The sequence below is a fragment of the Scyliorhinus torazame genome, chromosome 7, assembly GCF_047496885.1.
Source record: "Scyliorhinus torazame isolate Kashiwa2021f chromosome 7, sScyTor2.1, whole genome shotgun sequence".
Taxonomy (NCBI): domain Eukaryota; kingdom Metazoa; phylum Chordata; class Chondrichthyes; order Carcharhiniformes; family Scyliorhinidae; genus Scyliorhinus; species Scyliorhinus torazame.
The window spans coordinates 323,120,868-323,133,680 of record NC_092713.1 but is presented as its reverse complement, the minus strand read 5'-3'; the positions used below and the strand labels follow the sequence as shown (position 1 = coordinate 323,133,680).

The window sequence follows — 12,813 nt, the reverse complement described above, 5'->3', positions numbered from 1 at the left end:
TTCTGGTGTGCTCCATGTGCCTATCCAACAACCGCTTGAAAGTTCCTAAAGTGTCCGACTCCACTAAGGGCAGCACGGTAGCCTTGTGGATAGCACAATTGCTTCACAGCTCCAGGGTCCCAGGTTCGATTCTGGCTTGGGTCACTGTCTATGCGGAGTCTGCACATCCTCCCCGTGTGTGCGTGGGTTTCCTGCGGGTGCTCCGGTTTCCTCCCACAGTCCAAAGATGTGCAGGTTAGGTGGATTGGCCATGATAAATTGCCCTTAGTGTCCAAAATTGCCCTTAGTGTTGGGTGGGGTTACTGGGTTATGTGGATGGGGTGGCGGTGTTGGCCTTGGGTAGGGTGCTCTTTCCAAGAGCCGGTGCAGACTCGATGGGCTGAATGGCCTCCTTCAGCCCTGTAAATTCTATGATAATCACAGCAGGCAGTCCATTCCACACCCTAACCACTCTCTGAGTAAAGAACCTACCTCGGACATCCCTCCTATATCTCCCACCCTGAACCTTATAGTTATGCCCCCTTGTAACAGCTACATCCACCCGAAGAAATAGTCTCTGAACGTCCACTCTATCTATCCCCCTCATCATCTAATAAACCTCTATGAAGTCGCCTCTCATCCTCCTCCGCGCCCAAGAGAAAAGCCCTAGCTCCCTCAACCTTTCCTCATAAGACCTATCCTGCAAACCAGGCAGCATCCTGGTAAATCTCCTTTGCACCCTTTCCAATGCTTCCACATCCTTCCTATAGTGAGGTGACCAGAACTGCACACAATACTCCAAATGTGGTCTCACCAGGGTCATGTACAGTTGCAGCATAACCCCACAGCTCTTAAACTTAAGCCCCCTGTTAATAAACGCTAACACACTATAGGCCTTCTTCACGGCTCTATCCACTTGAGTGGCAACCTTCAGAGATCTGTGGACATGGACCCCGAGATCTCTCTGTTCCTCCACATTTCTCAGAACCCTGCCGTTGACCCTGTAATCCGCATTCAAATTTTTTCTCCCAAAATGAATCACCTCACACTTATCAGGGTTAACTCCATCTGCCATTTTTCACCTCACCTCTGCATCCTATCAATGTCTCTTTGCAGCCGATAACAGCCCTCCACCTCATCCACTACTCCACCAATCTTGGTGTCATCAGCAAATTTACTGACCCACCCTTCAGCCCCCTCAAACAAAGAACAAAGAACAAAGAAATGTACAGCACAGGAACAGGCCCTTCGGCCCTCCAAGCCCGTGCCGACCATGCTGCCCGACTAAACTACAATCTTCTACACTTCCTGGGTCCATATCCCTCTATTCCCATCCTATTAATGTATTTGTCAAGATGCCCCTTAAATGTCACTATCGTCCCTGCTTCCACCACCTCCTCCGGCAGCGAGTTCCAGGCATCCACTACCCTCTGCGTAAAAAAACTTGCCTCGTACATCTACTCTAAACCTTGCCCCTCTCACCTCAAAGAACAAAGAACAAAGAAATGTACAGCACAGGAACAGGCCCTTCGGCCCTCCAAGCCCGTGCCGACCATACTGCCCGACTAAGCTACAATCTTCTACCCTTCCTGGGTGCGTATCCTTCTATTCCCATCCTATTCATATATTTGTCAAGATGCCCCTTAAATGTCCCTATCGTCCCTGCCTCCACTACCTCCTCCGGTAGTGAGTTCCAGGCACCCACTACCCTCTGCGTAAAAAACTTGCCTCGTACATCTACTCTAAACTTTGCCCCTCTCACCTTAAACCTATGCCCCCTAGTAATTGACCCCTCTACCCTGGGGAAAAGCCTCTGACTATCCACTCTGTCTATGCCCCTCATAATTTTGTATACCTCTATCAGGTCGCCCCTCAACCTCCTTCGTTCCAGTGAGAACAAACCGAGTTTATTCAATCGCTCCTCATAGCTTATGCCCTCCATACCAGGCAACATTCTGGTAAATCTCTTCTGCACCCTCTCTAAAGCCTCCACATCCTTCTGGTAGTGTGGCGACCAGAATTGAACACTATACTCCAAGTGTGGCCTAACTAAGGTTCTATACAGCTGCAACATGACTTGCCAATTCTTATACTCAATGCCCCGGCCAATGAAGGCAAGCATGCCGTATGCCTTCTTGACTACCTTCTCCACCTGTGTAGCCCCTTTCAGTGATCTGTGGACCTGTACTCCTAGATCTCTTTGACTTTCAATACTCTTGAGGGTTTTACCATTCACTGTATATTCCCTACCTGCATTAGCCCTTCCAAAATGCATTACCTCACATTTGTCCAGGTTAAACTCCATCTGCCATCTCTCCGCCCAAGTCTCCAGACAATCTAAATCCTGCTGTATCCTCAGACAGTCCTCATCGCTATCCGCAATTCCACCAACCTTTGTGTCGTCTGCAAACTTACTAATCAGACCAGTTACATTTTCCTCCAAATCATTTATATATACTACAAAGAGCAAAGGTCCCAGCACTGATCCCTGTGGAACACCACTGGTCACAGCCCTCCAATTAGAAAAGCATCCCTCCATTGCTACCCTCTGCCTTCTATGGCCTAGCCAGTTCTGTATCCACCTTGCCAGTTCACCCCTGATCCCGTGTGACTTCACCTTTTGTACTAGTCTACCATGAGGGACCTTGTCAAAGGCCTTACTGAAGTCCATATAGACAACATCTACTGCCCTACCTGCATCAATCATCTTAGTGACCTCCTCGAAAAACTCTATCAAGTTAGTGAGACACGACCTCCCCTTCACAAAACCGTGCTGCCTCTCACTAATACGTCCATTTGCTTCCAAATGGGAGTAGATCCTGTCTCGAAGAATTCTCTCCAGTAATTTCCCTACCACTGAAGTAAGGCTCACCGGCCTGTAGTTCCCGGGATTATCCTTGCTACCCTTCTTAAACAGAGGAACAACATTGGCTATTCTCCAGTCCTCCGGGACATCCCCTGAAGACAGCGAGGATCCAAAGATTTCTGTCAAGGCCTCAGCAATTTCCTCTCCAGCCTCCTTCAGTATTCTGGGGTAGATCCCATCCGGCCCTGGGGACTTATCTACCTTAATATTTTTTAAGACACCCAACACCTCGTCTTTTTGGATCATAATGTGACCCAGGCTATCTACACCCCCTTCTCCAGACTCAACATCTACCAATTTCTTCTCTTTGGTGAATACTGATGCAAAGTATTCATTTAGTACCTCGCCCATTTCCTCTGGCTCCACACATAGATTCCCTTGCCTATCCTTCAGTGGGCCAACCCTTTCCCTGGCTACCCTCTTGCTTTTTATGTAAGTGTAAAAAGCCTTGGGATTTTCCTTAACCCTATTTGCCAATGACTTTTCATGACCCCTTCTAGCCCTCCTGACTCCCTGCTTAAGTTCCTTCCTACTTTCCTTATATGCCACACAGGCTTCGTCTGTTCCCAGCCTTTTAGCCCTGACAAATGCCTCCTTTTTCTTTTTGACGAGGCCTACAATATCATTCGTCATCCAAGGTTCCCGAAAATTGCCGTATTTATCTTTCTTCCTCACAGGAACATGCCTGTCCTGTATTCCTATCAACTGACACTTGAAAGCCTCCCAAATGTCAGATGTTGATTTGCCCTCAAACATCCGCCCCCAATCTATGTTCTTCAGTTCCCGCCTAATATTGTTATAATTAGCCTTCCCCCAATTTAGCACATTCATCCTCGGACCACTCTTATCCTTGTCCACCAGTACTTTAAAACTTACTGAATTGTGGTCACTGTTACCGAAATGCTCCCCTACTGAAACATCTACCACCTGGCCGGGCTCATTCCCCAATACCAGGTCCAGTACCGCCTCTTCCCTAGTTGGACTGTTTACATATTGTTTTAAGAAGCCCTCCTGGATGCTCCTTACAAACTCTGCCCCGTCTAAGCCCCTGGCACTAAGTGAGTCCCAGTCAATATTGGGGAAGTTGAAGTCTCCCATCACCACAACCCTGTTGTTTTTACTCTTTTCCAAAATCTGTCTACCTATCTGCTCCTCTATCTCCCGCTGGCTGTTGGGAGGCCTGTAGTATACCCCCAACATTGTGACTGCACCCTTCTTATTCCTGATCTCTACCCATATAGCCTCACTGCCCTCTGAGGTGTCCTCTCGCTGTATAGCTGTGATACTCTCCAGAACAAGTAGCGCAACTCCGCCTCCCCTTTTACATCCCCCTCTATCCCGCCTGAAACATCTAAATCCTGGAACGTTTAGCTGCCAATCCTGCCCTTCCCTCAACCAGGTCTCTGTAATGGCAACAACATCATAGTTCCAAGTAGTAATCCAAGCTCTAAGTTCATCTGCCTTACCCGTAATGCTCCTTGCATTAAAACATATGCACTTCAGGCCACCAGACCCGCTGTGTTCAGCAACTTCTCCCCGTCTGCTCTGCCTCAGAGCCACACTGTCCCTATTCCCTAGTTCTCCCTCAACCCTCTCACCTTCTGACCTATTGCTCCCGTGCCCACCCCCCTGCCATACTAGTTTAAACCCTCCCGTGTGACACTAGCAAATCTCGCGGCCAGGATATTTATGCCTCTCCGGTTTAGATGCAACCCGTCCATCTTATACAGGTCACACCTGCCCCGGAAGAGCTCCCAGTGGTCCAGATAACAGAAACCCTCCCTCCTACACCAGCTGTTTAGCCACGTGTTTGTCTGCTCTATCTTCCTATTTCTAGCCTCACTGGCTCCAAGTCATTGATAAAAATCACAAATACCAGAGGACCCAGCACTGATCCCTGTGGTACACCGCTGGTAACTGGTCTCCAGTCTGAAAATTTTCCATCCACCACCACCCTCTGTCATCTATGTGATAGCCAGTTACTTATCCAATTGGCCAAATTTCCCTCTAACCCACACCTCCTTACTTTCTTCATAAGCCGACCATGGGGAACCTTATCAAACGCCTTACTAAAATCCATGGATACAACATCAACTGCTCTACCTTCATCTACACACTTAGTTACCTCCTCAAAGAATTCAATCAAATTTGTGAGGCAAGACTTACCCTTCACGAATCCGTGTTGACTATCTCGGATTAAGCTGCATCTTTCCAAATGGTAATAAATCCTATCCTTCAGGACCTTTTCCATTAACTTACCGACCACCGAAGTAAGACTAACTGGCCTATAATTACCAGGGTCATTCTTATTCCCTTTCTTGAACAGAGGAACAACATTCGCCACTCTCCAGTCCTCTGGCACTATCCCTGTGGACAGTGAGGACCCAAAGATCAAAGCCAAAGGCTCTGCAATCTCATCCCTTGCGACCCAAAGAATCCTTGGATATATCCCATCTGGCCCAGGGGACTTGTCGACCCTAAGGTTTTTCAAAATTGCTAATACATCCTTCCTCAGAACATCTACCTCCTCCAGCCTGTATCACACTCTCATCCTCAAAAACATGGCCCCTCTCCTTGGTGAACACTGAAGAAAAGTATTCATTCAACGCCTCTCCTATTTCTTCTGACTCCATGCACAAGTTCCCACTACTGTCCTTGACCGGCCTTAACCTCACCTGGTCATTCTTTTATTTCTCACATAAGAGTAAAAAGTCTTGGGGTTTTCCTTGATCCGACCCGCCAAGGATTTCTCATGCCCCCTCCTCGCTCTCCTAAGCCCTTTTTTCAGCTCATTCCTTGCTACCTTGTAACCCTAAAGCCACCCAACTGAACCTTGTTTTCTCATCCTTACATCGCTTCCTTTTTCCTCTTGACAAGACATTCAACCTCTTTTGTGAACCATGGTTCCCTCACACGGCCATTTCCTCCCTGCCTGACAGGGACATACCTATCAAGGACACGCAGTATTTGTTCCTTGAACAAGCTCCGCTTTTCAATTGTGCCTTTCCCTGACAGTTTCTGTTCCCATCTTATGCTCCCTAATTCTTGCCTAATCGCATCATAATTACCCCTCCCCCAATTATAAACCTTGCCCTGCCGTATGGCCCTATCCCTCTCCATTGCAATAGTGAAAGACACCGAATTGTGGTCACTATCTCCAAAGTGCTCTCCCACAAACAAATCTAACACTTGGCCCGGTTCATTACCCAGTACCAAATCCAATGTGGCCCCGCCTCTTGTCGGCCTATCCACATATTGTGTCAGGAAACCCTCCTGCACACACTGTACAAAAACTGCCCCATCCGAACTGTTCAACCTATAGAGGTTCCAATCAATATTTGGAAAGTTAAAGTCACCCATGACAACTACCCTGAGACCTCCACACCTATCCATAATCTGTTTTGCAATTTCTTCCTCCACATCTCTATTACTATTTGGGGCCTATATAAAACTCCTAACAATGTGACCACTCCTATTTCTAACTTCGGCCCACATTACCTCAGTAGGCAGATCCCCTTCGAACTGCCTTTCTGCAGCCGTTAAACTATCCTTGATTAACAATGCTACTCCTCCACCTCTTTTACCACCTTCCCTACTCTTACTGAAACATCTATACCCCGGAACTTCCAACAACCATTCCTGTCCCTGTTCTAACCATGTCTCCATAATGGCCACAACATCGTAGTCCCAGGTACCAATCCACGCTCCAAGTTCACCTACCTTATTCCGGATGCTCCTTGCATTGAAGCAGACACACTTCAACCCACCTTTCTCTCTGCCGGTACACTCCTGCGATCTTGATACCCTCCTCAGTACCTCACTACTCTCAACACTGGCTTCTGGACGACAGCTCGTTCTCCCATCCCCCTGACAAATTAGTTTGAACCCCCCCGAAGAGCCAGAGCAAATTTCCCTCCCAGGATATTGGTGCCCCTCTGGTTCAGGTGCAAACCGTCCTGTCTGTACAGATCCCACCTTCCCCAGAATGTGCTCCAATTATCCACGTAATCTTTTAAAACTCGGTTTATTTAAGGTACAATTACAAGATACCTTGGTGTGCAGACAATGTTATTATTTTAATATTTTGTGGATATTGTACTGGTGCGCATGTGATTAACTTAGTTAAGCTGGATCTGAGTGTTCATGGAACGGAAACCTCAAAGGGGCTCGGGATGTAAAGCAAGTGTTTTGTCAGGGGGTCTCCCTCTTTAGTCCCTTTTGCCCCCTTTTTTTTACTTTTGCTGTTACATTTTTGATTCATGGATGATTTATGGATCTGTGTCTTTAAGGCAGCCTGTATCTTTAATTCAAACAGAACTGGTTTAGCACAGTGGGCTAAATAGCTGTATTGTAATGCAGAACAAGGCCAGCAGCGTGGGCTCAATTCCCGTACCAGCCTCCCTGAACAGGCGCCGGAATGTGGCGACTGGGGGCTTTTCACAGTAACTTCATTGAAGCCTACTTGAGACAATAAGCGGGTATTATTATTATTATTATGAGCAAGGCTTTGCTGATTTAGACTGGTGATTGCAGACGAGCCCGCATCAATGATGACTCTGTTTGATTGATTTGGTTGGGGACAACGAATTGGCCCAAAAGGCTGTGCTCTGCCTGGTAACCGGTGGTGATTGCATCTGATCCCACTCAGAGGTTCCAATTTAGTTTAAGTTTTTATTCAAGAAGCCTGGATGAAGAGATCTAATTACCTAATTGTCTTCATCAGGCCCCTGTTAGGTTTGACTCTCCAGCAAGTCTGGGAAGTGTTCTTTTGATACTGCAGAGACCTGAAGTCAAAGCGCGAGCTGAAAGACGGGTTTAATGTGAAATAAAGTGTCTCCATAGTGAGATCGCGGCTTGGATGTGAACCTCGAGCTGAAGGCCAAATTTGATGAGAAATAAGCAGCAGGAAACTCCGTTCCTGAGACTAAGTGTTGACGCAGCGGAGTTCCATCATAGCAAAACTGGCGCCGCACTGGGGCCGATTCAGCAACTGTTCAGGGTCTGGAACGGCGCCACGTGGAACACAATCCATTCCGATGGGAAACGGGGCCGGATTCGCCGGGTCCGTGATTGACACTCGGGAGGCTGACAAGCTGCAGCCGCCACACACACACTCATCCCAGCCGCACACACATTACACTCCCCACACACACTCATCCCAGCCACACACACACATTACACTCCACACACACACTCATCCCAGCCGCACACACATTACACTCCCCACACACACTCATCCCAGCCACACACACACATTACACTCCCCACACACACTCATCCCAGCCACACACACACATTACACTCCCCACACACACTCATCCCAGCCGTGCACACACATTACACTCCCCACACACACTCATCCCAGCCGCACACACACATTACACTCCCCACACACACTCATCCCAGCCGCACACACACATTACACTCCCCACACACACTCATCCCAGCCGCACACACACATTACACTCCCCACACACACTCATCCCAGTCACACACACACATTACACTCCCCACACACACTCATCCCAGCCGCACACACACATTACACTCCCCACACACACTCATCCCAGCCACACACACACATTACACTCCCCACACACACTCATCCCAGCCGCACACACACTTTACACTCCCCACACACATTACACTCCCCACACATACTCATCCCAGCCGCACACACACATTACACTCCCCACACACACTCATCCCAGCCACACACACACATTACACTCCCCACACACACTCATCCCAGCCGCACACACACATTACACTCCCCACACACACTCAGCCCAGCCGCACACACACATTACACTCCCCACACACACTCATCCCAGCCACACACACACATTACACTCCCCACACACACTCAGCCCAGCCGCACACACACATTACAGTCCCCACACACACTCATCCCAGCCGCACACACACATTACACTCCCCACACACACTCATCCCAGCCTCACACACATTACACTCCCCACACACACTCATCCCAGCCGCACACACACATTACACTCCCCACTCACACTCATCCCAGCCGCACACACACATTACACTCCCCACGCACACTCATCCCAGCCGCACACACACATTACACTCCCCACACACTCATCCCAGCCGCACACACACATTACACTCCCCACACACACTCATCCCAGCCGCACACACACATTACACTCGCCACACACACTCATCCCAGCCGCACACACACATTACACTCCCCACACACACTCACCACAGGTGCACACACACATTACACTCCCCACACACACACATTACACTCTCCACACACACTCATCCCAGCCGCGCACTCACATTACACTCCCCACACACACTTATCCCAGCCGTACACACACATTACACCCCCCACACACACTCATCCCAGCCACACACACACATTACACTCCCCACACACACTCACCCCAGCCGCACACACACATTACACACACACTCATCCCAGCCGAACACACACATTACACTCCCCACACACACTCACCCCAGCCGCACACACACATTACACACACACTGACCCCAGCCGCACACACCCATTACACTCCCCACACACACACATTACACTCCCCACACACACTCATCCCAGCCGCACACACACATTACACTCCCCACACACACTCACCCCAGCCGCACACACACACATTACACTCCCCACACACACTCACCACAGCCGCACACACACATTAGACTCCCCACACACACTCATCCCAGCTGCACACACACATTACACTCCCCACACACACTCATTACACTCCCCACACACACTCATCCCAGCCGCACACACACATTACACTCCCCACACACACTCATTACACTCCCCACACACACTCATCCCAGCCGCACACACACATTACACTCCCCACACACACTCATTACACTCCCCACACACACACATTACACTCCCCACACACACTCACCCCAGCCAACACACTCCCCACACACACTCATCCCAGCCGCGCACACACATTACACACCCCACACACACTCAACGCAGCCGCACACACACTTTACTCTCCCCACACACACTCAACCCAGCCGCACACACACATTACACTCCCCACACACACCATCCCAGCCGCACACACACATTACACTCCTCACACACACTCATCCCAGCCGCACACACACATTACACTCCCCGCGCACACTCACCCCAGCCGCACACACACATTACATTCACCACACACATTCATCCCAGCCACACACACACATTACACTCCCCACACACACTCACCCCAAGCCGCACACACACATTACACACCCCACACACACTCATCCCAGCTGCACACACACATTACACTCCCCACACACACTCATCCCAGCCACACACACACATTACACTCCCCGCGCACACTCACCCCAGCCGCACACACACATTACATTCCCCACACACACTCATCCCAGCCACACACACACATTACACTCCCCACACACACTCACCCCAAGCCGCACACACACATTACACACCCCACACACACTCATCCCAGCCGCACACACACATTACACTCCCCACACACACTCACCCCAGCCGCACACACCCATTACACTCCCCACACACACACATTACACTCCCCACACACACTCATCCCAGCCGCACACACACATTACACTCCCCACGCACACTCATCCCAGCCGCACACACACATTACACTCCCAACACACTCATCCCAGCCGCACACACACATTACACTCCCCACACACACTCATCCCAGCTGCACACACACATTACACTCGCCACACACACTCATCCCAGCCGCACACACACATTACACTCCCCACACACACTCACCACAGGTGCACACACACATTACACTCCCCACACACACACATTACACTCTCCACACACACTCATCCCAGCCGCGCACTCACATTACACTCCCCACACACACTTATCCCAGCCGCACACACACATTACACTCCCCACACACACTCATCCCAGCCACACACACACATTACACTCCCCACACACACTCACCCCAGCCGCACACACACATTACACACACACTCATCCCAGCCGCACACACACATTACACTCCCCACACACACTCACCCCAGCCGCACACACACATTACACACACACTCACCCCAGCCGCACACACACATTACACTCCCCACACACACTCATCCCAGCCGCACACAAACATTACACTCCCCACACACACTCATCCCAGCCGCACACACACTTTACACTCCCCACACACATTACACTCCCCACACATACTCATCCCAGCCGCACACACACATTACACTCCCCACACACACTCATCCCAGCCACACACACACATTACACTCCCCACACACACTCATCCCAGCCGCACACACACATTACACTCCCCACACACACTCAGCCCAGCCGCACACACACATTACACTCCCCACACACACTCATCCCAGCCGCACACACACATTACACTCCCCACACACACTCATCCCAGCCGCACACATACATTACACTCCCCACACACACTCATCCCAGCCGCACACACACATTACACTCCCCACACACACTCATCCCAGCCACACACACACATTACACTCCCCACACACACTCAGCCCAGCCGCACACACACATTACAGTCCCCACACACACTCATCCCAGCCGCACACACACATTACACTCCCCACACACACTCATCCCAGCCTCACACACATTACACTCCCCACACACACTCATCCCAGCCGCACACACACATTACACTCCCCACTCACACTCATCCCAGCCGCACACACACATTACACTCCCCACGCACACTCATCCCACCCGCACACACACATTACACTCCCCACACACTCATCCCAGCCGCACACACACATTACACTCCCCACACACACTCATCCCAGCCGCACACACACATTACACTCGCCACACACACTCATCCCAGCCGCACACACACATTACACTCCCCACACACACTCACCACAGGTGCACACACACATTACACTCCCCACACACACTCATTACACTGACCACACACACACATTACACTCCCCACACACACTCACCCCAGCCAACACACTCCCCACACACACTCATCCCAGCCGCGCACACACATTACACTCCCCACACACACTCATCGTAGCCGCACACACACTTTACTCTCCCCACACACACTCAACCCAGCCGCACACACACATTACACTCCCCACACACACCATCCCAGCCGCACACACACATTACACTCCTCACACACACTCATCCCAGCCGCACACACACATTACACTCCCCGCGCACACTCACCCCAGCCGCACACACACATTACATTCCCCACACACATTCATCCCAGCCACACACACACATTACACACCCCACACACACTCATCCCAGCCGCACACACACATTACACTCCCCACACACACTCACCCCAGCCGCACACACACATTACACTCCCCACACACACTCACCCCAGCCGCACACACACATTACATTCCCCACACACATTCATCCCAGCCGCACACACACATTACACTCCCCGCGCACACTCACCCCAGCCGCACACACACATTACATTCCCCACACACATTCATCCCAGCCACACACACACATTACACTCCCCACACACACTCACCCCAGCCGCACACACACATTACATTCCCCACACACATTCATCCCAGCCACACACACACATTACACACCCCACACACACTCATCCCAGCCGCACACACACATTACACTCCCCACACACACTCACCCCAGCCGCACACACCCATTACACTCCCCACACACACACATTACACTCCCCACACACACTCATCCCAGCCGCACACACACATTACACTCCCCACGCACACTCATCCCAGCCGCACACACACATTACACTCCCCACACACTCATCCCAGCCGCACACACACATTACACTCCCCACACACACTCATCCCAGCCGCACACACACATTACACTCGCCACACACACTCATCCCAGCCGCACACACACATTACACTCCCCACACACACTCACC

At 50.6% G+C, this 12,813-nt stretch overlaps 1 protein-coding gene across 5 annotated transcripts in view; it reads right to left on the bottom strand.

Moving 5' to 3' along the window:
* The window catches only part of arap3 (ArfGAP with RhoGAP domain, ankyrin repeat and PH domain 3), an 806,627-nt gene that overhangs the window by 323,129 nt on the left and 470,685 nt on the right, over nucleotides 1-12,813 (bottom strand). The window lies entirely within an intron of this gene.